Source organism: Dasypus novemcinctus, chromosome 3 (assembly GCF_030445035.2).
Source record: "Dasypus novemcinctus isolate mDasNov1 chromosome 3, mDasNov1.1.hap2, whole genome shotgun sequence".
NCBI lineage: Eukaryota > Metazoa > Chordata > Mammalia > Cingulata > Dasypodidae > Dasypus > Dasypus novemcinctus.
The window spans coordinates 132,044,244-132,068,066 of NC_080675.1; the positions used below are offsets into that span (position 1 = coordinate 132,044,244).

Genomic DNA, 23,823 nt, shown 5'->3' on the forward strand with positions numbered 1-23,823 from the left:
TCACAAACTAAATTGATCACGTCCAAATGCCAGATCCGGCAGGTGGATTCCAGGTTCACGGCAAACACACTGAAACAATAAATGACTGATATGAAGTCAACTGAACGATTTGGACAAACTGGTAGATCAATTTGAGTCAAATATGGTCCAGAGGTTGGGACTTTGTTTTGTGCCAGTTACTGGTCAGGAGCTAATAACATTAAGGTAAAAGCTTAGATTTTTCTCTTCTCAAAGATTGTATTCAGAGAGAGCTTTAAAAACTTTGAGAATCAGGAATTTACTTATAAATGTGAAAATTGCCAAACCTTTTCTTTCTTCAAAGAGCAAGGGTTGTTCCTTTGTATTTGACCATTATGTCGTATGGAAGGTCAGTTAGTAACTTATTGGTAGAATTAATTTTCATTCACTGAGTATTTTAGTTGTCAAGTACTGGGCTAATTATTTTGCATATATCCTCTCATTTATAAAGCCATTTCCAACAATGGCTCTTATGTAATAATTTAGAGTCATATAGGTAAAATTGCTGATGACTTTTATTCCCTTAGGTCACAGTGATTTTGCTGAAGAGCCTTTCCTGCCTTTTGGCCCAGAATATTGGTTTTTTGTTTGTTTGTGCTTTTTACTTTTTATTGAAATATAACACTCATGTATATATATGTGTGTGTATCTCTATAGCATATGAGCTTAATGGATTTTCAAACTGAACCAGCATCCCTCTTGTGCCCCTTGAGCTTTACCAGAGGTCATTTTGCCTTTTTTTGGAACTTTTCATTAGTGGAAACAGAATGTGCTCTCTTGTGGCTGGCTTGTTTCACTTAACATGGTGTTTATGCGGTTCTCGTGTGGTTGATGTTGCTGTGGCTCGTTCCCCCTCGCCGCCGTAGCCTGCGGTTGCCTGCATATCCTGCGTGCTTCTTTTATCGTTCTACCGCTGTTGGCCCCGCCTGTTTTGTGACTGACTTGGTTGGAGGCCATCAGTGCTGAGGTGGCAGGCAAAGGGAGGGGCTGCCTCGCCCAGGCTGGGACTGTCCTTGTGTTTCTCAACACATCTCCTCGCGCTGGTCAGCCCGCTGCGTTCCCAGTGTCCTGGTTTGTCCAAAAGTTGAGGGAGAAGGCCTCCCTTAGAGGAGGGCTCGTCAGTTGGGAGGATCAGAGCCAGACGTTCCCATGTTCCCGTGGGAGCAGAATGTCTTGGCAGAATTCTTTCTGCAGGGAGTGAGCCAGGCCTGGGAATGCCCGCTGGTGGACATCTTCCCGAGGAAACGGCAGGGAAGCAGGCGTCCCACAGTGGAGCCCTGTCGGAGAGGATCGATACCTGTGGTTTTCAGCCACAGCAATCTTGCTCACCAGGGACATTTGGTAATATCCAGAGACATTTTGATTGTCACAACTGGGGGGTGGGGGGTGCTACCGTCCTGTAGTAGGTGGAGGCCCGGGATGCTTCTAAACCTCCTAAACGTACAGGACAGCCCCCCAACAAAGAATCGACTAGTCCCAAATGTTAATAGTGCTGAGGCTGAGAAGCATTGGCCTATACCAGGCTTAAGCTGGAACCGGTAAAGACTCCCCCAAGGACCCTTCCCCCTTAACCCAACCTCTCCCAGCCTCCTTCTTAAAATGATTATGAATGGCGTTTTACTAACGAACCCACTAATGTGTTGTGTCCGTGTGTGCCAGGCACCCCACAAACAACTTATCCCATCTTCACTTTATGGTCGATCAAGTGAGCAGCTTAGTAACTTCGCCCAAGGTCCCACGGCTGGTCAGAGCAGAGCAGGGTCAGGTACCGAGAGCCTCCCTCTGGGTGATCGACACCGCAGCCTCCCCACCGTGCTCCTACCCAGTGATTCGACAGTCAGGAGTTCCTAGAAAACCCCTCTGCTCAGTTTCTCTCTCTGAGCAGAAGAGGCACCTTCCGGCCGTTGCTCAGGCCCTTCAGCCGCAAAGTGGACAGGGCACGATGTGGTCCCCGAAGCCCCCCTGGCACGCAGCCACTGCCACCCTTATCCCCAGACCCCACGGCCTGTTGGTGTTGCCTTCAGAGATGACAATGCTCCAAATGGAAGAGCTGCTCCTCTGGCCCTCAGCAGCCCCCACTTCCCAGTGCCTGACGATGGGTGCCCATCCCCTGCTTCCAATCCCAGCCCCAGCTTCCAAATCCTAGAAGCAGCTAACGCTGCAGCGATTCAGCCAGCCACTCATTGATTCAGTAAGTGTGCCCTGAGCTTCTACCATATAAAAGGCAGTGAGTGCCCTCATGCAAAGTTTCTCAAGTTTTCTGGCCTCAGGACATCTTTACATTCTTAAGACTTATTGAGGACCCCAGATAACTTTTTTTTCAATGTGCATTATAGATACCGATATTTACCATATTAGAAATTAAAATGGAGACATTTTTTAAGACATATGTTAATGCTTTTAAAAATAACAATAATCAGTCCATCACATGTTAACATACATAACATAATTTTATGGAAAATAACCCTTTTCCAAACAACAAAAATGAGTCAGAAGAATAACATTGTTTTACCAGGATGCTTTGCAGAATTCTTTCCTGTCTGACTTAAGATAAGACAGTTGGTGTTTTGGCCTGTTTCTGCATTCAGTCTGTTGGGATACGTTGCTTTCATTGAAGTCTATATGAAGAAAATTGGGCCTCACCTATAGGAAAAGGGAGGACGTCACAGACCCCGATGAAAGGGTCTTGGGGTCCCCTATGATCTTAACACAAACTCTGAGAATTCTGCCTTCATACATCAGATACCACCGTATAGAGGATAATGGAGTGCAGGTCCTGGCCCTGCCCTCCAGGAGCTTACAGTCTAATCAGAGGGGATGCAGGTGGGAGCTGTCTGCCTCGAAAGTCAGCAATGATTTGGTCTGCTTTTCATAATAACAATTCTAAGTGATGTCATGATAGAGTAAAGCACTTCCTTCAAAGAATAGTTGGTTGGTCTAATTTCTAAATAATTGTGGTACTGATGAGTTGTGCTAACATATATATAAACGTCAAATTAGCATATTGTAATTTACTTATCCTTTGATAAATGCTGTTTTCTACATTGGCATTAATTTAGATAACTCCCAACTATACATTTGGCCCCAATAATCACAGGTTCAGTGGCATGTGTTCATTATAAGAGTAAACTCATAATTGTTCAGAATCCTTAAAATTTGCTCTGGGCATCTCCTAACACAACCCATGTGGGGTTCATGCGTTTAAACAGTAGATGCAAAATCAACAATAACAGCATAATGATTATAAAGACAAAGTAACAGAACATGAATTACTTCAATTGTATCATTCTATGAGACCACATAGAGTTTTTATTTGTGTTTAAAATTTAAAACATGGGAAACGGACTTTGGCCCAGTGGTTAGGGCGTCCGTCTACCATATGGGAGGTCCGCGGTTCAAACCCCGGGCCTCCTTGACCCGTGTGGAGCTGGCCATGCGCAGTGCTGATGCGCGCAAGGAGTGCCGTGCCACACAAGGGTGTCCCCCGTGTGGGGGAGCCCCCACACGCAAGGAGTGCGCCCGTGAGGAAAGCCGCCCAGCGTGAAAAAGAAAGTGCAGCCTGCCCAGGAATGGCGCCGCCCACACTTCCTGTGCCGCTGACGACAACAGAAGCGGACAAAGAAACAAAAGCAGACAAAGAAACAAGACGCAACAAATAGACACCAAGAACAGACAACCAGGGGAGGGGGGGAAATTAAATAAATAAATAAATCTTAAAAAAAAAAAAAAATTTAAAACAGCAAAATAGATTGTAAACTGTGAGGTGTCATATTTTGCTTGGTAAGTACATATCTTGGTTCATAAATGAAATTTTTACTGTATTTGAATAATATCTTTCAAGTGAAATTAATTCTTTTTAAAATTAATTATTTTTAAACCAAAGAACAAACCAGGAAAATAGTTAAGTATTACTAACTTTTGCATGAATACCACTGGAAAGAAAAAGACTTTGTACAATGGGAGTAGCAAGCCTGAGGGTTGGTTTCTAAGCAGATGCCAGCATTTGAGCCAGAACTTGAAGGAAGTATTTGAACAAAAGACAATGAGGGAAAGCAGATGCGGCTCAAGCAATTGGGCTCCTATCTACTATATAGGAGGTCCAGGGTTCAATACCCAGGGCCTCCTGGTGAAGGCAAGCTGGCCCACATGGTGAGCAGGCCCACAAAGAGTACCCGCCCATTGGGGGTGCCACCCCGCTCAGGAGTGCTGGCCCATGTGGAGAGCTGACTCAGCAAGATGACGCAACAAAAAGAGACACAGAGGAGAGACAATAAGAGACTTACAAAAAGAGGGAGATGAGGTGGCACAAGAGAGTAATCGCCTCTCTCCCACTCCAGAAGGTCCCAGGATGGGTTCCCAGAGCTACCTAATGAGAATACAACAGACACAGAAGAACAGACAGCAAATGGACACAGAGAGCAGACAATGGAGGGAGGGGGGAGAAATAAATAAATAAATCTTTTAAAAAAAGAGAGAGAGAGAATGAGGCTTTCCTAGTGGATAAGCAAAGGCATAGAACTGATATAAAGTGTGCATGTTTTTCAAGTCCAAATACCTTCCAAAAGAATAAAAAACAAAGGATCTCTTGCTAGCAACACCAGTCACAGCTACCACATACAGGAAACAATTCAAATGCCCAACAACAAGAAATCATCAAGGATGGACAGCCCAGCTTCTCCCGTGAGTCTCTAAACAAACCTTATTTTGAATACCTACTACAAAAAGTTCCAGGAGCTCATGGAGGTGATAATGATGGAATTCAGGGGTGAAAAAGGCTTCTTGCTGAGACTGAGGCCCACAGGGTAGGTTTCAGGGAATCTCTGCACCTGCTGGAATGGCATCCAAGGCTATGTGTATGTGCATTTTGCTGGGGAAAGAGGTCACGGCTGTTGGCAAATTAGGAAAGGGGACTGTAACCTCCAAAAAAGTTAAAAAAAAAAAAAAAAACCGTCTTGCTTCTTTTCAAAATAAATATAAAGATTTTTTTTAAAGATTTCTTTTTTTTCTTTCTCTCCCCTTCCACCCCACCCCACCCCAGTTGTCTGTTCTCTGTGTCCTTTTGCTGCGTCTTCTTTGTCCGCTTCTGTTGTTGTCAGCGGCATGGGAATCTGTGTTTCTTTTTGTTGTGTCATCTTGCTGCATCAGCTCTCTGTGTGTGTGGTGCCATTCCTGGGCAGGCTGCACTTTCTTTCGCGCTGGGCAGCTCTCCTTACGGGGCACACTCCTTGCACGTGGGACTCCCCTACGCAGGGGCACCCCTGCGTGGCACGGCACTCCTTGCGCGCATCAGCACTGCACGTGGGCCAGCTCCACACAGGTCAAGGAGGCCCAGGGTTTGAACCGTGGACCTCCCATGTGGTAGACAGACACCCTATCCACTGGGCCAAGTCCACTTCCCTAAAGAATTTTTTATGAAGTAAGATAGGGAAAAAAACCAGGACCAAATAACACACAGATTTAATCACAACTATGAAACACTATATCCATGATGTGGTAGGCAGAATAATGGTCCCTCAAAGCTGCCCATGTCCCACGACTATGAACCTGTGACTATGTCACCTTACATGGCAGAGGGGAATGAAGGTTGCAGATGGAATTAAGGTTGAGATGGGGAGATTATCCTGGATTATTTTAGTAGACCCAGAATAATTCAATGTAGAAGGGGAGGTGGGGAGAGGAGGTCAGAGCAATGCAAGTGAGGACTTGGTAGGCCACTGTGGGTTGAGGGTAGGAGTCACAAGGCAAGGAATGTGGGCAGCCTCCAGAGGCTAGGAAAGGCAAAGAAATGGATCTCCCCTGGAACCGCCAGAGAGAAATGTAGTCCTGTCAATGCCTAGATTATAGTCTAGTGAGACCCAGGTCAGACTTCTCACCTTCACCACTGTGATATAATAAATTCGTGTTGTTTCTAAGCTACTAAACTTGTGATAATTCGTTGCAGGAGCAATAGAAAACTAATATGCATGTATATTGCTAAGGATTAGGAGTAAAATATATTTAAAGATATTTAAAGAGTTATAAGGTCACAAAGGTAATTAGACATACAATAAAACACTAAAATAAAAAAATTTGAAAAGACCCTGATTAGCTGTAATGACATTGGTCCTGGATCTGCCTGTTTCCAGAGGACCTTGCACTGGGCCTTTCAGATGCCACCTTGCAGAGTCCTTGCAGGCTCAACCAGGTCTGAATCACTCCCCGGTGGGCCTGCCTATTCCTGACAAGTCTTCACAATTGCCAGGATGGCCACTCACAACTAATATTTGAGGTGGCACCCAGAGATAGAACTCATTCACTGGGTCGCGTACACAGACCTGGAACCAGTGGAGGGCCAGCCCCTCACGGACTCGTGCAGTCCTGTCTTCCCTCTGCCAGAGACCCTCCCATCCACTGCCAGACTCTCTGGCACTACAGCTAGGAGGGTCTGGGGAGTGTCACACTGAGGTGTGAGGACAGAGGCCTGTCTTCACTCTGCTTAACTTGAACCCATATTCTTTAATTCTGGACCCAGTGAATAATCCATTTACTAGAGAGAATCTGGGGATCTGAGTGGTTGAAGGAATAATACCTATAAACTGACTTGAAAACATCACCAAATGAGTGACCCGACCAAAAGCCAACTGGACAATACCTAGACTCCCACCATTACCTCTTCCCTGCCCTGTTTCCACACCACCTGACATGATGCTGCAAGGCATGCTGGGTCCTCACAGGTGAACCAGCAGGGACAGGGGTTAGGAGAGGTTACACTGGGCCAGAGGTTTGTCAGGTTGAGACCTGGTCCACAAGACCAGGCTGGGCAGTCCCTAGTGTGGTATTGAGGGGGACATGACTGCCCTGACCTTAACCCTGGCTGTCCTTGACTTCCTTGGGGTCCACCTAGGGCAGGGGCACAGCAGGAAGATGGCTGGGCACTGGACCCCAGGAGGGCATGCATGTTAGAATGAGACCCTCTCAGCCATGGGAGGGGTCCAGGCCACCAGGGAAAGCGGCTGGCCAGGGGAGGACGAGGATCTGGATCCCTGCCAGGGAGGCTGGCTGTCATGGCCAGACTTTAACCTAATGTGAGAACCAGAACAATGGCACATAGCCTGGTCAGTCCCTCTGGCACTGGAGGATGCGAGGCTCCCAAGAGAACTCCGGCCCTGCTATTCTGGAAAAGGTGCAATTCTTAGTTGTGGCCACAAGGTAGCACTGTGGCTTCCCAGCTTCAAGGTTTGAGGCTTGGGAGAATTGAGTTTCTTCTGGATGACTCTGGAAAACAGGCAGGCAGCCAGCCTACTGTTCTCCCTTTCCTCTCTGCTTATGACTCTATTTCCAGACTCTTTCATAATTTCTATTTTTTCCACAGTGAGGGTTAGGGGGCAGGGGAAAGCGAGAGGAAGTGAAAAGGGCCAAATGCGTAGAAGAAGGGGAGGCCTCCTGGCTGGCCCACTGCATTTTTACCTCCACTCACAGAAACTGACATTTAGGAGCCTGGCGAAGTAAATTGTAATATAGATACTCAAGGGAGAGTTATGCAGCAAATAAAAATAGTTCTTCTCAAAATATGTAGGTGAAAATACTGAATAGTACTTACGTTCCAATGCTGAGTGGGGGAAAGAAACAGTATACCAAATTGTGGTGTGTCCTATGATTACAAGTGTGAAAACATGTGTGAGGGAGAAAAATGCAGAAGAAAATGTTTTACCTCAGTTGAGCTTTTATCAAAATTTTTGTCTCTTCCAAGCTTTTGGTAATATTATAGTATGTTATACAGCATATTTATTTTAATGCTTTGAATAATTAAAAAATAAATTCATTTCAAAATGATAAAATGAAGGGGTTTGACTAAATCAGTGATTTTTGAACTTTGGTATGTATCAGAAACACCTGAAAGGCTTGTTGAACTGGAATTCCCCACCCCCAGAGTTTCTAGTTCAGTGGGTCTGGCATGGGCCCAGGAATTTTCATTTTAACAAGTCCTCAGGTACCACTTCTGGTCTGGGGCTACACCTTGAGAACCAAGAAAAAAACAAAAATAGTTAATGGCAAAATCAACACTTGAACCCAACTGTTCTGACTGCCAGACCCAGGCTCTTCCCACAGAAGCAGCACGATCCTCCAAGGCAAACCGGGCTCCACTTCTAACTCTCGGGAATTGGGGGGAGTCAGAATCTACCAGGCCAGCACCATCCTGGATGACGACCTCCCTCGAGGGTAGCCATAGCCCAAATAAAATTTTAAAAACCCAAGACAGTCATAAAAATTTATTTCTCCAACATAAAAGATCAAAAGAAAACAGTTCCCAAAGAAAAACTCCAGTGTTGAGACTTCCCTGTCATTGGTGGAAAATACCCTTTGCAATAGCTAATTAACCTTCCGTGACAAGCCGCTCCTTGGCAAGGCTGAAAATATGATCCAGAAAATTCTTTTCATATGAGCTGGGTATTACCAAAAGCTGGGCAGAGTGAGTGTGCTATCAGTTGACAAGTACTGGCCTTTCTATGGTTGCACGAAACTTTCCAGTGACACATTTTCCAGCTTTTTAGTCCCACGAGAAACCAAAATAGTGAAAACAGCATACTGTTTCATACTGAAACATAAGTTCAACAGCAGCAAATTATAGCATTTATTGCCCACCTGCTATGTACCAGATTCTATGGTCAGGAAACAAAAATGAGGAAGCTCGTTTCCACCCTTCCAGGAGCTCCCTTCTGACAATCTCCAGCTCTCTTTAACTAAAGGTTCCTTAAGCCCCTACAGCCCTTTGCTGAAGTGTGTATGTGTGTACATGTGCACACGTGTTGTGGGAACATTGTGGGGATACTGGTGTCCTCCATAGGGAGAGACTTAATTTTAATACAGTGTGATAAGTGCTCAAATAACATTATGGCCAAAACATTACAAGAGCCCTGAGGAGGGGCAGCCAGCTGAGAAGACTTTGTAGAAGAGGTGATGTTTGAACTGAGTTCTGAAGGAAAAGAAGTTGAAGGTCGTTGCCAGCAGAAGGAAGAGCATAAACCAGGACTGGAAGCTTGAAAATGGACGGTGAAATTGGGAATCCATGAGTCGTTTGGTGTAGCCCAGGGTGGGGCACATTAAAAGAAGAGGCCAGGGTGGGGGGCAGCAAGGCAGCCAAGCGCCAGAGGAGAGGAGCTGGGCCCTCGTCCTGGAGGTAGCAGGTGCCACCTCCCGGGCTGGTGTTTGAGGTTGAGGAGGCAAGGCACAGGCTGCCAGCTGCCTTTCTAAGGGCCAATGGCCTTACCTCCCAGCCTGTCTGAAAACCCCTGCGGCGCCCTGACGGAGAGAACGTTATCAACAAGAAAGGGCAGGCGTGGGGTGCAGCCACCAGGACCCTGGCAAGCTCAGTCGAGTTCTCACTGCCAAAGGCAGGCCCCAGTGGCAAGCCTCTCTGAAGTTTCTTGTTAATTGCCCTTCCTTACCCAAAATCTGCACACTTCCTCCCTAGGAAAGATTTAAACCCATGCAAGTGCAGCCGGAACACACAATACAAGCTTGACTAGGAATCTTCCATTTTAAAACACCTTATCTGAGAAGGAAAAGAGGACCATCTGGAAATTCCACATAGTACTAGCTGACGGAGCTACAGCCATTTCAGCTTTAAAAACTCATTTCCATCTACAATCCATCACTTGCTTCTTACAATAGCCCTGTAAGGAGTATAGGCTTTGCAGATGTAAAAGCCCACCAGCAGGAGACCACCAGGAACCCAGCTGCGGTCAAAGGACTTGCTGCAGCCAGGAGGAACCCTGGGCCATCCCAGAAAAGGAGGCTGGGAGGGGCTTTCATCAACCTTGCTGCGTGTGCTGGATGAATCCAAGGAGGGGCTGGGGAAGCAGGGGAAATTCCACATTGGATTCTGTCCAAAACAAGCGGGGGCAAGATGATGACTGGGTATCTTAATAATGAATTTAATCGATAACAACTTAAGCGTGTTCATTATTAACTAGTTAAATTACTAAAGCTCTAGCAGGCAGGAAGGTGGAAGTGGGGCTAGACCGGCACAGGCGCAGGAGCAGCGGCCACGCGTGTCGGAAGCGGGGAGCGTGGCGTCACGTTTCTGGCTTGAGTGGCCTGCTCCTCCATCTTGGTGCAGACAGAGGTGGGCACCTTGCTGCACGCTGGTTATCTTCTGTGGGCGCTGTCTGCGTTCAGCTGGGAACGTCATGGTCTGGCTGCCAGCAGGGCTGGTTTCGTGGTTTTTGTTGTGTCACGTTCTCATTTTCTCACACACAAGCGCAGGTAACGCCTTTGGTAAGTCTAAGAGACTCACCACCAACACAGTAGCTGCACAGCCTTGCCCTTCGCCGCCTGCACCTCTGATCTCACAAGTCATCCGTGGGTCCCTCCCAGCACTGCCTGCCAGGGTGTCCGCAGAGCTAAACCAAGTGGCCACACACGGCCCCAAGACCGTCAGCAGCTGCCTCATTGGATCCGCTCTTCAGACGTTGTTAGGCGAGAGAAATACGGCATGAAAGTCCTATCCATTTTAAACATGAGTCATTGTATCCTAACTTAACCCTAGCTGACTCCTAAGTGCCTTGAGTGATTCAAAGATCCCCAAATACCACGAGGACAAAGGCGTGATTCTGTAAGAACAATCCAAAGCAGTAAATGGCCATTATACCATTTATTTCCCAATGCTGTTTTATCCAGGGCCAAATACGCATCTCTTTTTGATCAAGTAATAACATCAAAAATATATATTTGGTGTTTTTTGGAAGGAAAACATTACTTTGATTGAGTGGAACCCTTATGAAATAACAGTAGCTATCGTTTTAAAGACTTTTCTCATGTACTGAGTGCTTTGCTCATCTCTTTAAGTCACGCAACCACTCTGTGAGACAGATACCAATACCTCCATTTTACAGATGGGGAAATTGTGGTTCGGAGAGAAGAATTAACTTGTCCTAGATCACTCAGCTAGTAAGTGGCTAAAGCAAGCTTCACACCCAGGCCAGTCTGTCTCCCAGCCCACACCTCTCCTCCAAGTCAGAGAAACGGTCTGGTTTGGCTTAAATGTGGGCTTGCCTGAAGGTCAAAGGGTAGCAGGAGCCTCCCAAGGGCCCTGGAATCTCGTTGACGCTGAGCGCCATCATCAGAGATGCTGGTGGCCCCTCAAAGCCCCCATGGATACCTTGGCCTTCAGAGCTACCCTACTTTAGATGTCAGTGCCAGGGCGCAGTGGGACAGAGACATCTGAGCCTCTCTGAGCCTGCCACTTGTAACCGGAAAGTTGCACACACTTAACACAAATTGCCAGCAGTGGGCAGGAGCAGCCTCGGTGGTCCAAGAGGGGCCCCATCTCTGGACAAAGTCTTTGTCCCCCCCATGTCTCAGCCTATCACAACCCCTGGCTCCCCAAAGTCAAGTTCAGAAACACGGACGTGAACACAAACCCAGCAGCCAGGAGAAAGGAGGATGCCTGTGATGGCAAGCCTAAATTTCCTGGCCCAATTTTAAGGTAACAAAGAGTATTTCAAAAGGGTAAAACTGTTTTCTTTGCCCCGGAATTCTCTAGGTTTAGGGCTGTTTTCACAAGCAGCCAGAGCCTCCACAGCTTCTCTTTGGCTTGGTAATATCATCAAGACACCTGAGAAATCTCCCTTATGAAAATCTCCTTCCTGCCCATCACGTGGGTCTTGGAATTTTTTCTATTAGCTGCTCTCTGTGGGTGATTGCACACACCCTGGCCACAACACCTTCATGGCACAAAGGGCTCCCCTCCCTTGAAGAGGGAGATCAGGATGGCTCTTCCACATGGGTAATGGCAAAGCATGGAGAGCTACAAGAGGCTCTGGGACTGGAGGGTGGGAATCAACCTATCCACTCATACCCAGGGGACAAACCACCCAATTAAGTGGGGACGTTCAGACTCAGAGACTGGGGTCTGGGGTGTTGATTTATGCATAGATTTCGGCACACGCCAGTTCTGTGTCAGGCCTCTTGCTGGGTGGGATCTGAGCACCTTCATTCAGCATTCATCCAGCAAACACGTTCCAAGGCTCTGTCCCAGGTCCTGGGCTAAGCTGGGGATGCAGTAAACACAGCAGACACATCTTTTTTTCGTTTGAGCTTCAGCAACTCCCGGGAGGAAAGGGGGCTTCAGAATTAGAAAAGAGACTTATGAATATGCATGAGGTTGGAAAGTGAGCAGTAAGTCCACACCCTCCCAACCAGGTCCAACTAGAGGAGCGTTGCTGAGGGGCTGCAGGAAGCTAGTGTCCAGCTGAGGCAACGGGCAGCCAGCTGGCAACTAGTAGGGGGAGGGGGCACGGGCCCCTTTCAACAGCGTGATTAAGACTTTCTGGCAGCACAAGCAATAACTGGCAGGAAACCAAGAAGGAGCCATTTATCTGGCTCCTGTTGCTGGTAAGTGATAAACCTCACCCTCTGGCGCTGCGCCTTAAAGAACCATCATCTTTGCAGAAAAGCACTCAGTGTGAGGCCAAAACACACTCTTCTGGCTCAGTGTGAGCCCAAAACACACTCTGTCTGGCTTTGAGAGGTGTTTTTCCCACACAGGCTGTTTTCAAACAGACCATTGCCTAGAATCACTCTGGCCTTGGCCAAAGAGAAAGGGCTCAAGGTCAGCTGCTACCTTCTCCCAGCATGCCCACCTCCTTCCCTTCACCTGCAAAGTAGACAAGGAAGAGCAGACTGCCAGCTGGTGCCCCAAGGACAGAGCAGGGACTGGGAAGGTACAACTGTTTCCTCTTCACGCCTGGGCTAAAGTTTCCTGGCCTGCACAGAAACTCCCCTCTCAGAGGAAAGAAATCATGGCCTCCTGAGAGAAAATATGGGTGAGAAAAGAGAAATGGATTTGGAGTGTAAAGACCTGATCTAAATCCAAGCCCCAGCTATGTCATTTGCCAGCTGGTGACCTGAGGCAAATCACTTAATGTCTCCAAGTCTCTGTTGGTCATTGTAAATAGGGTGATTTTCAGGGACCCCACAGAATAAAACAAGATCATGTACATGATGCACTTTGCAACTATTAATGTTGGTCACAAAAAAAAAACGTTTACAAGTATCTACGTGTCAGCATCTATCAGTATAATCACAGAGTTGTGCATTCATGAACACAAGCAGTTTTAGAACATTTTCATTGCTCCAAAAAGAAAAGCCCCAAAGCCCTTTTAACCCCCTATTATTGACACTTAGCACTGGTGTGTTACCTTTGTTACAAGTGATGAAAGAATACTAAAATATTACTGTTAACTATAGTCCATGGTTTGTATTTGGTATATTTTTTCCCACATATCACCCTACAGCATTAATCTTTTAATAAGGGCATTCTCCTACAAAGCCCCAGGATCATCGCCACACCTAAGAAAATTAAAAATATTTTACAGTTACTAATTTCCAGTTCATATTCAAATTTCCCCAATTGTCTCAAGAATCTTGTTTTGGCTTTTTTCAAACCAGGATCCAGTCAAGATTTTCCAGTTGCCTTCAGTTTTGATGTCCCCTTCACCTCTCTCTGCAGTGTTTTTGAGATTGTAAGAGCCTTGGTTGTTGGTGCTAACATTCACACACATCCTTATGGAGCGCTCTTCCATGGCTCTTGCCTTATTGCTCTCTAATGATCTGCCTGCCTCTCACTCTCCCCGTGACACTCTGAGCACCTCGAGGACAAGGACCGAGTCTTAGTCACTCTCATATCCCCAAGACCAAGCACAGGCCTGGCACGGAGTAGGCACATGACAAATGACTTCACCAAAGGGCGAAGTAACAGACTTTTTAAAAGTGAGTTTTAGGTAATTTTATCTGGAAAATTCCATACCCCTGCTTGGGATGGAAAACACCCCAGAGGTTTAGGAGAAGCAGCTCAGGTCCTGCCCTGTTGCCCCATGTAAAATCATGGAGACTCTGAAGTCACTTGGGGCTCCTGATTACAGCCGTGCTCTCCTCCTGGGACGCAGCTTTCCACTTGAAAGGCGGACTCTACTCGGGACAACACCCCGGGATTCGTGAGAAGCTGGCTCTGTTCCCATTATGGATCTTACAGAAGTGATTCCAAGACCTTTGCATTTCCTTGGAACCAGGAAACCACTTCCAGAATGGCAAGAGTGGGAAGAGGGGTGTGTATCAAGTTTGTGATGTTTTCTTGCACATAAATTCTGCACAACGCTCACTGCCTTGATGGGAGTTTTTAGCTTCCCCCAGCCTCAGATGATGCTTTTTAAACCAGAGCATCTCAAACTTTAATGTACATACGATCACCAGGGGAGCTTGATAAAAGGGATCTTCTTATTCAGTAGATCTGACCTGGGCCCTAAGAGCCTGCATTTCCACTAATTGCTGGGTGATGCCAATTCTGCTGGTCTGTGAACCACACTTTGAGAAGCAAAGTTCTAAAGGACATGAGATAGCTCCTTACGTACTCTATGAACTAGTATTTAGCATCTACTACTAGACATAAAGCAGTGTCTTAATGGGAAGAGATATGAAGATGAGTAAGACACAACCTTTTGCCTCAGTCGGATATGCCTTCTACTGTGTCTAGCATTTTGCTTGTTCATGACTTAATTCTTACAAAAACCCTATGATGTTTCTTATTATTCTCATTTTATGTAAGAGGAAACTGTCTCCTATAGTCAGATTGCCTTGTGCAAACTTGTAAAAGGATGCGATGAGATTCAAATTGAGGTCAACCTGACTCCAAGACTGTTTGTCCCCATATACTTCTTCAGTACTTGGTCTTTTTTTTTTTTTAACATATGTGAGATAGATACTCTTTCTTTTTTTTTTAAAGATTTATTTATTTATTTTATTTCTCTCCCCTTCCCCCTGCCACCCCCACCCCAGTTGTCTGTTCTCTGTGTCTATTTGCTGCGCCGTCTTCTTTGTCCGCTTCTGTTGTCAGCAGCATGAGAATCTGTGATTCTTTTTGTTGCGTCATCTTGTTGTGTCAGCTCTCCGTGTGCGTTGCCATTCCTGGGCAGGCTGAACTTTCTTTCGTGCTGGGCGGCTCTCCTTATCGGGTGCACCCCCTGCGTGTGGGGCTCCCCTATGCGGTGACACCCCTGCGTGGCACGGCACTCCTTGCGCGCATCAGCACTGCGCATGGCCAGCTCCACACAGGTCAAGGAGGCCCAGGGTTTGAACCACGGACCTCCCATGTGGTAGACGGACGCCCTATCCATTGAGCCAAGTCCACTTCCCTTCAGTACTTGGTCTTGATGCAATTCTCAAGTCCTCAGACTTGGCAGAGAAAGAATTAACAAGCCCAGGTCCAAACCTTGAAGCCCACCTGGCAGTAGCCCTGGAGGAAGGGGTTGGGTCATGGCAGGAATTAGGACCTTCTAAATAACAACCACAGAGAAAATTAAGACCTAGAGGTTTGCTCCAGACTGCTTTCCCTAGGCTCTCCTGTCTGTTTCAGGTTGCATAATTTCTTGACAAGTTTCATCCGAGTCCTTTACAACGAGTTCCTTGTGTGGTGGAACCAAGTGCTGCCCACACTAGGAAAATTCAGCCATGAATTATGGTCCCGGGGTTGTCACCAAATAGCTGTGTGACCTTGGACAAGTCCCTTCCCTGGGCCCTGAGCGTCGGCGCTCTTTCAGGCCCTTCCTCTTTGTCATGTTTCTGAGCTTTCTTCCATTTTCCTCTCGGGTCAGGGTGAAGGCCTCTCCTCGATGTCCCCACTCAAGAACCTCAGCCCCATCCTCTGAGCTCAGTGCCAGCGTTTTCTGGGACCCACTGAAGTCTTCCTCTTTCCTTCCTAACTTCACACATCTTCATGGGTCGCTTACTCTGTGCCAGGCCCTGGGCTCAGGGCTGGGGATGCAAAGGCAATTAAGAAGCTTTCCCTCCCCTCAGGGCGAGGTCCAGGGGCTCCACAAGTGCCTGCTCAGAAGGGCAGGGGCTCCGCCTCGGGGACGTGGTGGCAGCGCCTTCCCCAGCAGGGCGGGGCTCACCCGGCTGCGTGAACAGCTTCACCTCGTGCCAGGCCTGAGGGCTTTACCTGGAGCATCCCGTTTAATCCTCTGTGAGAGCAATGCTCTTATTGTCCTCATTGTCAAGGTGAGAACGCTGACGCTTCCAGAGGTGGAGTGACCGGTTAGCAGGGATCAAATGAGATATTTGCCAAATCAGAAGAATGCCTGGCAAGGAGCAAATAGATGTAACACAGATGGCTCTTTAAAATGGCGGGACGGGGAGTAGAAGCCAGTTATACTCTCGCGCGCGTGCCAACCGCCGAGGGAGAGAAAGGCTTCTGGTCTCTGCCTTTGGAGGACAAAGGCCAGGCCATGAAGGGCGAGAAAACTGCTGATGAGGAGAAGCAAAGGAGGCCTGGAGAAAGGCCTGGCCGACTCTAAGCCTCAGGCCCGTGAGGGGCAGCGTGAGCTCCAACAGAGGTGGGAGCTCTGCAGGGAGCGGGTGCGGGGAGTCCTGCTGGGCAGGCTGGGGCGGGTGGCAGAGGAGGCCCCGGGGCCTTTCAACCTCCCTCGATGGCTGCTCAGAAGCCTACTCCACAGTGCACTCCCGGCCCAGCCACTCTGTGTCCCCGCTGTCACACGCCCCACCTGGGTAACGGAGTGTCAGGAAGCATGGCGGAGGCCAGCAGTTAATGCGTAACTCCATGGTCACTGGCTGGTATTTCCAAGAATGCTCCACTAAGATCCATGGCAGAGGGAAATCTCCTTCTCATCGGATGGCTTGGAATTTAAATACCACCCAACAATCTTTCCCAAAGAAATTGAGATTTATGGGTCACTGTCAATATCAGCATATGTTGGCCATTATTTGAAAGTCTCCTCTCTCCTTGGGCCTGATTGCTATTTACTTTGAAAGATAAATGTGGCTCTATAATCCACATGCGCTGCTGGGAAGGAAGAGTTTTTAAGTGCATTTGGTTCTTCCCTCGGAGGCTTGTTTTGTTTCACTTCATTCTCTTTTGTCTGCTGGCAGAAGCCCCACATGACCCCCACTCCTCAGATATTCCAGTGTCCTCTGAGGCTCTGCAACAAAGACGGGGGAGTTGCTCTATCCTCAGTCAGGCCACTGGTGTGGCAACAGGGAGAGATACTTTTCATCTGAGTATTACTGGTTGAAGCCACTAATTCATGGTCTGGAGCATGAGTTAAGATGCCCAAGGAGCTTGCTTGAGGAGCAATTTGTAGTAGCCACTTGAGTACTTCTGACCTTTTTTTTTTTTTTTTTTAAGTGGAGTGTGGAAACTGAGGCAGGAGCTGAATTGAAGAGGTCAATGGTTTTGACTGGGCTTGTTCAAACATGGATTGCTGCCCCACTCCCACCCTTTCTAGAGCTCCTGATTCAGGAGGTCGAAGGTAGGGCCCAGGAATGTGCATTTCTAACTAGTTCCCAGGTGCTGTTGATTTTGATGCTGGTCCTGGGTCTCACTTGAAGAATCCCCTTAGAACAATTGTGGGAAGCATTGAGGCCATGTGGAGAAAGGGAGGACAAGAAACAGTGGTGGGCAATATTTAGTGCTCTGGGGGAAATAAACAGCAACTTCAAAGGGGACTTGCATTACGTTTCTGCTGTGAAGTACAATTTGAGTTCTTTTCAATGAAATCTTCTGTAAAAAAGATCAATTTCCATTATTACACTGCATAGATTTAGATCTATTTTAGAAATGCAATACTGAAGTGTTAAGGCAGGTCAGGGACCAGCCAAGCCACCCATTGGTGGTCTGCTCTACATAGGCTACCAGGAAGGTCAAGGTCACTGAATAGGCCATGGTCCAGCCACTGGGATAATGCAATGACTTTATTGGGTGATAGTCATGAGGAGATTCCTGGTGTTGATAACAGAATCTGCCATGGTAGCTCACACCCATAATGATCCCTACAGGATTTTCCTTTTAGGTGGTTAAGGAAAAGTGTGTGAAACCCGGCCCAAGGCAATAAAGCAGCCCAGTATAAAGACTCCAGGGGTTTTATGTTGAACACTAGAAGGTAGTTGGAGGGAGATGATAGCTCATTCTTTGCAACAGGGACCTTACTTTACGTCATGAAAAGGCTGTGATCACAATTTGTTAGCCCTGCCTTCCTCCCCCAAGAAATCTAGAAAGAGTCATTGTGAACTGAAATCAGGCTGTCCCAAACCCTCCCCATCCAAGTCAATCCAACTCCAGTGGACTGGGCAAGTCATCCCTTGAGATTGATTACTTGGAGGCACATGACCTCCGAGCTATCAAAGCCTCTGGCACTCAAAAGGCTTAGGAGGCTGTTACTGAGACCCAAGCCAGAGATGATAAGTAATGGAGTGGGGTTGGAGGAAAGTCAACATAGTTGGTGATATAAAAAATAGATAGCAATACCCAATAATTTTATTAGTTGGGACTGTGGTCACAAGAACAAAAATCCAACTCAGATTAACTTAATCAAAAAAAGGGATTTATTTACTCACATAAGAGGGATGTCCAAAATATTAGCTTCAAATACAGCTGGATATATGACTTTACAATTGCCACCAGGTATTCTCTCTCCCCTTTTATTTTCATTTTCCCTCCTCTACTTCCCCTTTCTCCCTCCCTTTCTGTCCCTTTCCCTCTTTCACTCTGTCTCATTTCTTGGTTGGCTCCAATTATAAAAAAGTTCTTTCCATGATGGCACTTGGGAATCCCAGATTTCCTTGGTCCTTAAAGCTTAAGATTCCAGAGAGGCTATGCCTTATCATATACTCATAGCAAAATTTCCAGGAAGGACTCTGCTTGGCCAGGTACTCAGCCCTGAATGGATAAGTGTGGCCAGGAGGATGGGATCTCTGATTGGCCTAGCTTGGAAACCATGGTCATTTCTTGCAGGATCAGTACTGCTCAAACCTGACAGCAGGATCCATTTGGGAGGGGCCTTGCTCAGAGGAGGAGAGGCAGGTCAAACCATGGAGGGCTGGCTTGGAGGCACAGATGACTCCTGCTTCCACAAGGGCAAGAATGATTTCCCTGTCCCTCTTTACACACCTCTAACTGTGCAATTTGGCCTCCAGGCTTTAGGCAAAGAGCGATGTCCCCTCCCCACAAAGACACTGGGCCTCCTGCTCAGAGATTTGCTGTAGCAGTTATTTTAGCTGGCAGAGGTGGCCTTGTGAGCATTGGTAAATCAGGGAAATCCTGGAGGGCATTGAAGCCTCAGCCATTTGTAGGGCAATAGTATTTTCAATCAGTCCTTTAACATGTCAACTCTCAAACATTGTCAACTGTCAAACATCGCCCCTCCTAGGGGAAGCTGATGGGTAAAATAAATAATAGCATCATTTTTACTGGCTTCCTAAGGATGTTTGAGGGCTTATTTCCAAGGCTCCATTTAATATACACTTCAGTGACGCACTAGTCTATTCCACAGTGCTTCTCAAAATGTGGTTCTCAGACCAGGACCTTGTTAGAAATGCAAATTCTCAGTCCCCACCCTACACTTACTGAATCAAAATCCCAGGGGTTGGGAGGGATAATAATCTGTGTTTCAACAAACCCTCCAGATAATTCTGATGACCACTAAATTTAGAGAACCACTGCTCTATACATTAATTTGATTCAATTCACCAAGCTTGAAAGGACCACATACTATAAAAACTAAGACTTATGTTATGGGTTTATCGAGCAGTCTGAATTTAGAGGGATATAAGCATGAAACAGTTTTATATTTCTCCCATCCCTGCCTTCAACCACCCACTACCAAGTAAAACTTTTCCACCCCTTAATAGTATCTTGGGCAGATAACTTTGGGTCAGTTCTATCATTAAAAATCTTTTTATTTTAATTTTAAGTCTTGATTTCACATCTGATTGGAAATTCTTCCTTTTCTCCTTCATGGGCTAGATTTCGAGAAGGCAGGGACCTAAGGTGGGTGGGATATAGATCTACTCTTTCCCTCCTCTCCCACTGGAAACCATGGGAGGGTAGGAGAGTAGGCCAAGGGCTACTTTTCACGGCCTAACCTCCCTGGGGTTGCAGGCTGGTAGTGGGGGTCCCTCTTGTTGGTCGTGATGATCACCCTCATCTCTCTCTGGTTCACTCTGGTCCCACCTGCTGCTGGTAAGCTTGGCTCACATGATGGTGTCCATGAGAACAGTGTGCATAGTTTTCCGAGGGTCCTGCCAATGTGACTCCAACCCATCTGTCACTAAGAAAGACAACGATGGTGCCAGTGGTCCATGCCTCTCCCACTCTGCTTCCTATACAGAGCCTCAGATGTGGCTGAGGTCTTCTTCCCACCCTCTGAAGGCCAAAGGGAGCAGAGGGAGGGAGGATCCCAGCCCTCTTCAAGCACGCTAGACCACAGTCTCTCCTCCCAACTTGGCCCAGCCTTCCATTTTAGGACAGCTAGAGCAGGCACAGTTTCATATATACACAGAGCCCCTGTGGATACAGGTCAAACTCCCCAAAACTCCATCACCATATCCCCAACACTGAACTGGGCCAAGAGTTTCAACACGGCAGCAGGTATACAGCCTGAAGGAGATGCCAGGTGCTGCCTCCTGCAGACACCTTGCCCTGCAACCTGGAAGTGATTCAGGAAAGGCCCCCAAACTGGGCCTCAAGAGGAGAGCAACAATGGGAGGAATAGAAATAAACTGACACTATTCTCCCATGAATGCCTGCTCTCCCTTCTCCTTACTAAGACTAGGGGGAGACAGTGAAGCCAGTAGGGCCCAAAGGCTGCTCCTCTGAGAGCCCTGCAGTTAAGGCCATCTAGCCCCAATTGCTAGCAACTCTCTTCAGAGAGTGTGGGTTACTTAGCACTTGGTGCTTTCAGAAAAGATTCTTGTGTCAATTCTGGGACCACAGGAAAAGTCCTGCCCACGACCCTCTACATTGGCTATTTACAATATGTTTGCACATCCATTATCTCAGTTGACCCACACAATGTAAGGCATTTAACCTACAGACAGGTTATGAAGTGACGACTGCACATCCTAGTGGCAATGGCGGTATGGGAACCCAGGCCCTGTGGCTCCAGCCCCGTCCTCTACCTATTGCATGCAGTTGCCTTAGCCACACTTGGCTTCCAGCTGAAGGCAAACTTGGAGCAACTTGCCAGAGAAATAGCTTGTTTCCAAGGCCTCTGAGCTGCTGACAGTGGAGGACTGGGACATGGGATTTCCTTAGAGCAAAACACCAACTGGGTCAGGTCAGTTAAGCCCAAGGGACACCACAAAAGCCCTGACCATTGTCTTCCCAGGCCATGGCCACATGCCCCCAGGGACCCCTGAGTTGACTTCTGTGGGCCAGCCCTTCCTGCCTTCCCTGGGGGGAGGGGGAAGGAAGGATATAAGTTAGTATTTGCAAAGCTGGGTGTGAGCTGCCAGGGCTGCTTGGCCAGACCTTGTGCTCCAGCTCCATGGAACACCCAGCCCAAGTCAAATAGGGTCAGAGTGCCAGCTGTGCCTTCTGCTGGCTGAGCCCACAATGACTCAGTTCCCATGTGGTGGGTGGAGGTTCATAGTTATAGTCCCCCAAAGTGCATGGCAATTTTCTAATCAACAGATGGGCCTGGAGCCCCTGCTACACACCAGAGGCTTCTTTTCACACATTTGAGGAAAAACTTATGATGAGGATGAGGCCTTTGCATGACCTCATCCTGTACAGCACTTGCCTCAGCTCTGGCGCTCCATTAGATGTGCCACCGAGATAGGCTGGGATCAAGCTTTCTCCACTGAAGATCAAAACCCTCGCCCTTCACAGAGCCAGTTGTCAAATTTTCTGGGATTCTGTGAGCTGTTTGTTAAACACAACTATTATTTGAAAATTAAATTATAAAAACTTATAATCAAATAAATTACATTAAAAACAATGGAATAAATAATCTTCCTAATTGGCACTAATCTTCCTAATTATTTTACTACATTTTACTATTATCTCTGTTCTTGAGGTTATTTACATTTATTGCACCTGCGTGGTAGAAATGCTACACAATGTTATACTACTGCACATCCCTTCCACATTTAGTAACATCACATTGGTAGCTTGAAATCAACCAAGGTGGTTGTATTTGCACATAAATATTGGTAAATGCTACAAATCAGAATTTGATTTATTGTTTTGCTGTTTGTCTAGACCAGATGTCAACAAACTTTTTCTATAAAGAGGCAGACAGTAAATATTTTTGGCTATGAGGTCTCTGTCGCAACTACTCAACTCTACTCTTGTAGCCTCTAAGTAGCAACAGGCGATAGGTAAATGAATGGGCATGGCTACGTTCCAATAAAACTTTATTTACAAAAACAGTAGGTGGGACAGATTTGGCAGGTCATCATTTGCTGGTCACTGGTCTAGACTTAAGAAAGTCAAGGAGAAAATGTTAATGAAATTAAACTTAAAAGTTTATCGTGCCTGGAGTTGTTCCACTGTAAAAAAAAAATTGAAGAAATATTCTTCCAATATTCAGAAACGAAGTTCGGATTCAGCAAAGAAGTCACTCATGTCATTGTTGAATGATTTAAGTGCCAATATCATCTTACTCATTGATGTATATGAAAATATCAACCAACGTTCATACCAGAACTACACGTGATCATCATCTGGTGAGCAACATAGCCAGTGATACAAGAGTTTGACAGAAATCAATGAAAACATTCTATGAGAATCAATTGGCAATATGGAGTTCACAATAAAAACTATTGTTTACTTTACTATTATCAATAAAATGTAAACATATATACATGTATGTATTATTTCTGGAGAGCTGGTTATAACTATGTACCAGCACACCATCACCCAAGGGATATCTACATGAACAGAACCTGAATGGCTCAGAGCAGCACACGTGAAGGACCAGAAGCATGGTCAAGAGTCCAGGGAAGGAAAGGGTGACAGGGACAAATGGACAATCAGGAGAGTCCTCCAAGGTAGCCCTGGAAGGTTTCCTGGAGGGCAGAGAGCCTTAAAGAATGGTAGAACTAAATGAGGAGTGAAGAGTAGAGCTGCACTTCAGGCAGGTAAACAGCATGGCAAAGGTGTAGAGGTTGGAAAGCCCTGACTTGGTCAAGGATACCAAGAGCAGAGGGTTAGTGTAGGGAAGTACTGGGAGATGAAGTGAGGCCAGGTATATTTAGTGACATGGAATCATGCTATGAGGTTGAGCCCAAAGAAAAGCTAGTTAAAAAACATGCATTTGTGTTAAAGAAAAAAATAATAAAAAGAAGAAAATGTACTTAACCATAAATAGCTCTGGGGATAGGATTAGAGCTGATTTTGTTTTCATGCTTCTTAACACTTTTCTATACCTTCTTATTGTTCAGAAGCAGTGTGCATTACTTTGATAACTATGAAAAAAATTAAGTTTGCCAGTATGGAAGGTAAAAAGCAAGCAACTCTAGAGCACTGCTTATGCAAGGATCTGCCCCAGGTCACCAACCCTCTGGTGGGAGATGTCTTTTCTCTCCTCTCTCCCCTAAGTACAAAGGTTTCACCCTGCATCTCCAAAAAAGCAGAGCAAATTGGGAAGAACGAGAGGTTCTCTATCTTTTTCGGGTTTTGCCATTGCTATTTTCCCAGCTTAAGTATGCTTTTTTATAGTAAATATTACCTTTCACTGACTCAGAGATGGAAAACTGGAAGGGATCCCAGAGAACATCTAGTCCAACTCATTTGTTTTACTAATAAGGAAATAAAAACTAAAGAGGTCAAGTGGCATATCCCAGGTGCAGAGCGAGGTGGGAACTGGTCTCCAGCAGAGATAACACGCAGCATCCAGGTCTTGTCGGATGAGCCCAGGGACTTACCACCAGGTGGTGATGGACTGAGCATCCTTGGGCTTCAGGAATATGTCAGGTTCTAACCATTCCTCAAGCTTACCTGTGGAAAGAACAAATGCCTAAAGGCACCTA

The 23,823-nt window shown here is 46.6% G+C and overlaps 1 protein-coding gene across 1 annotated transcript in view; it reads left to right on the forward strand.

Moving 5' to 3' along the window:
* Nucleotides 1–23,823, forward strand: part of LIPC (lipase C, hepatic type) — a 138,853-nt gene that overhangs the window by 1,155 nt on the left and 113,875 nt on the right. The window lies entirely within an intron of this gene.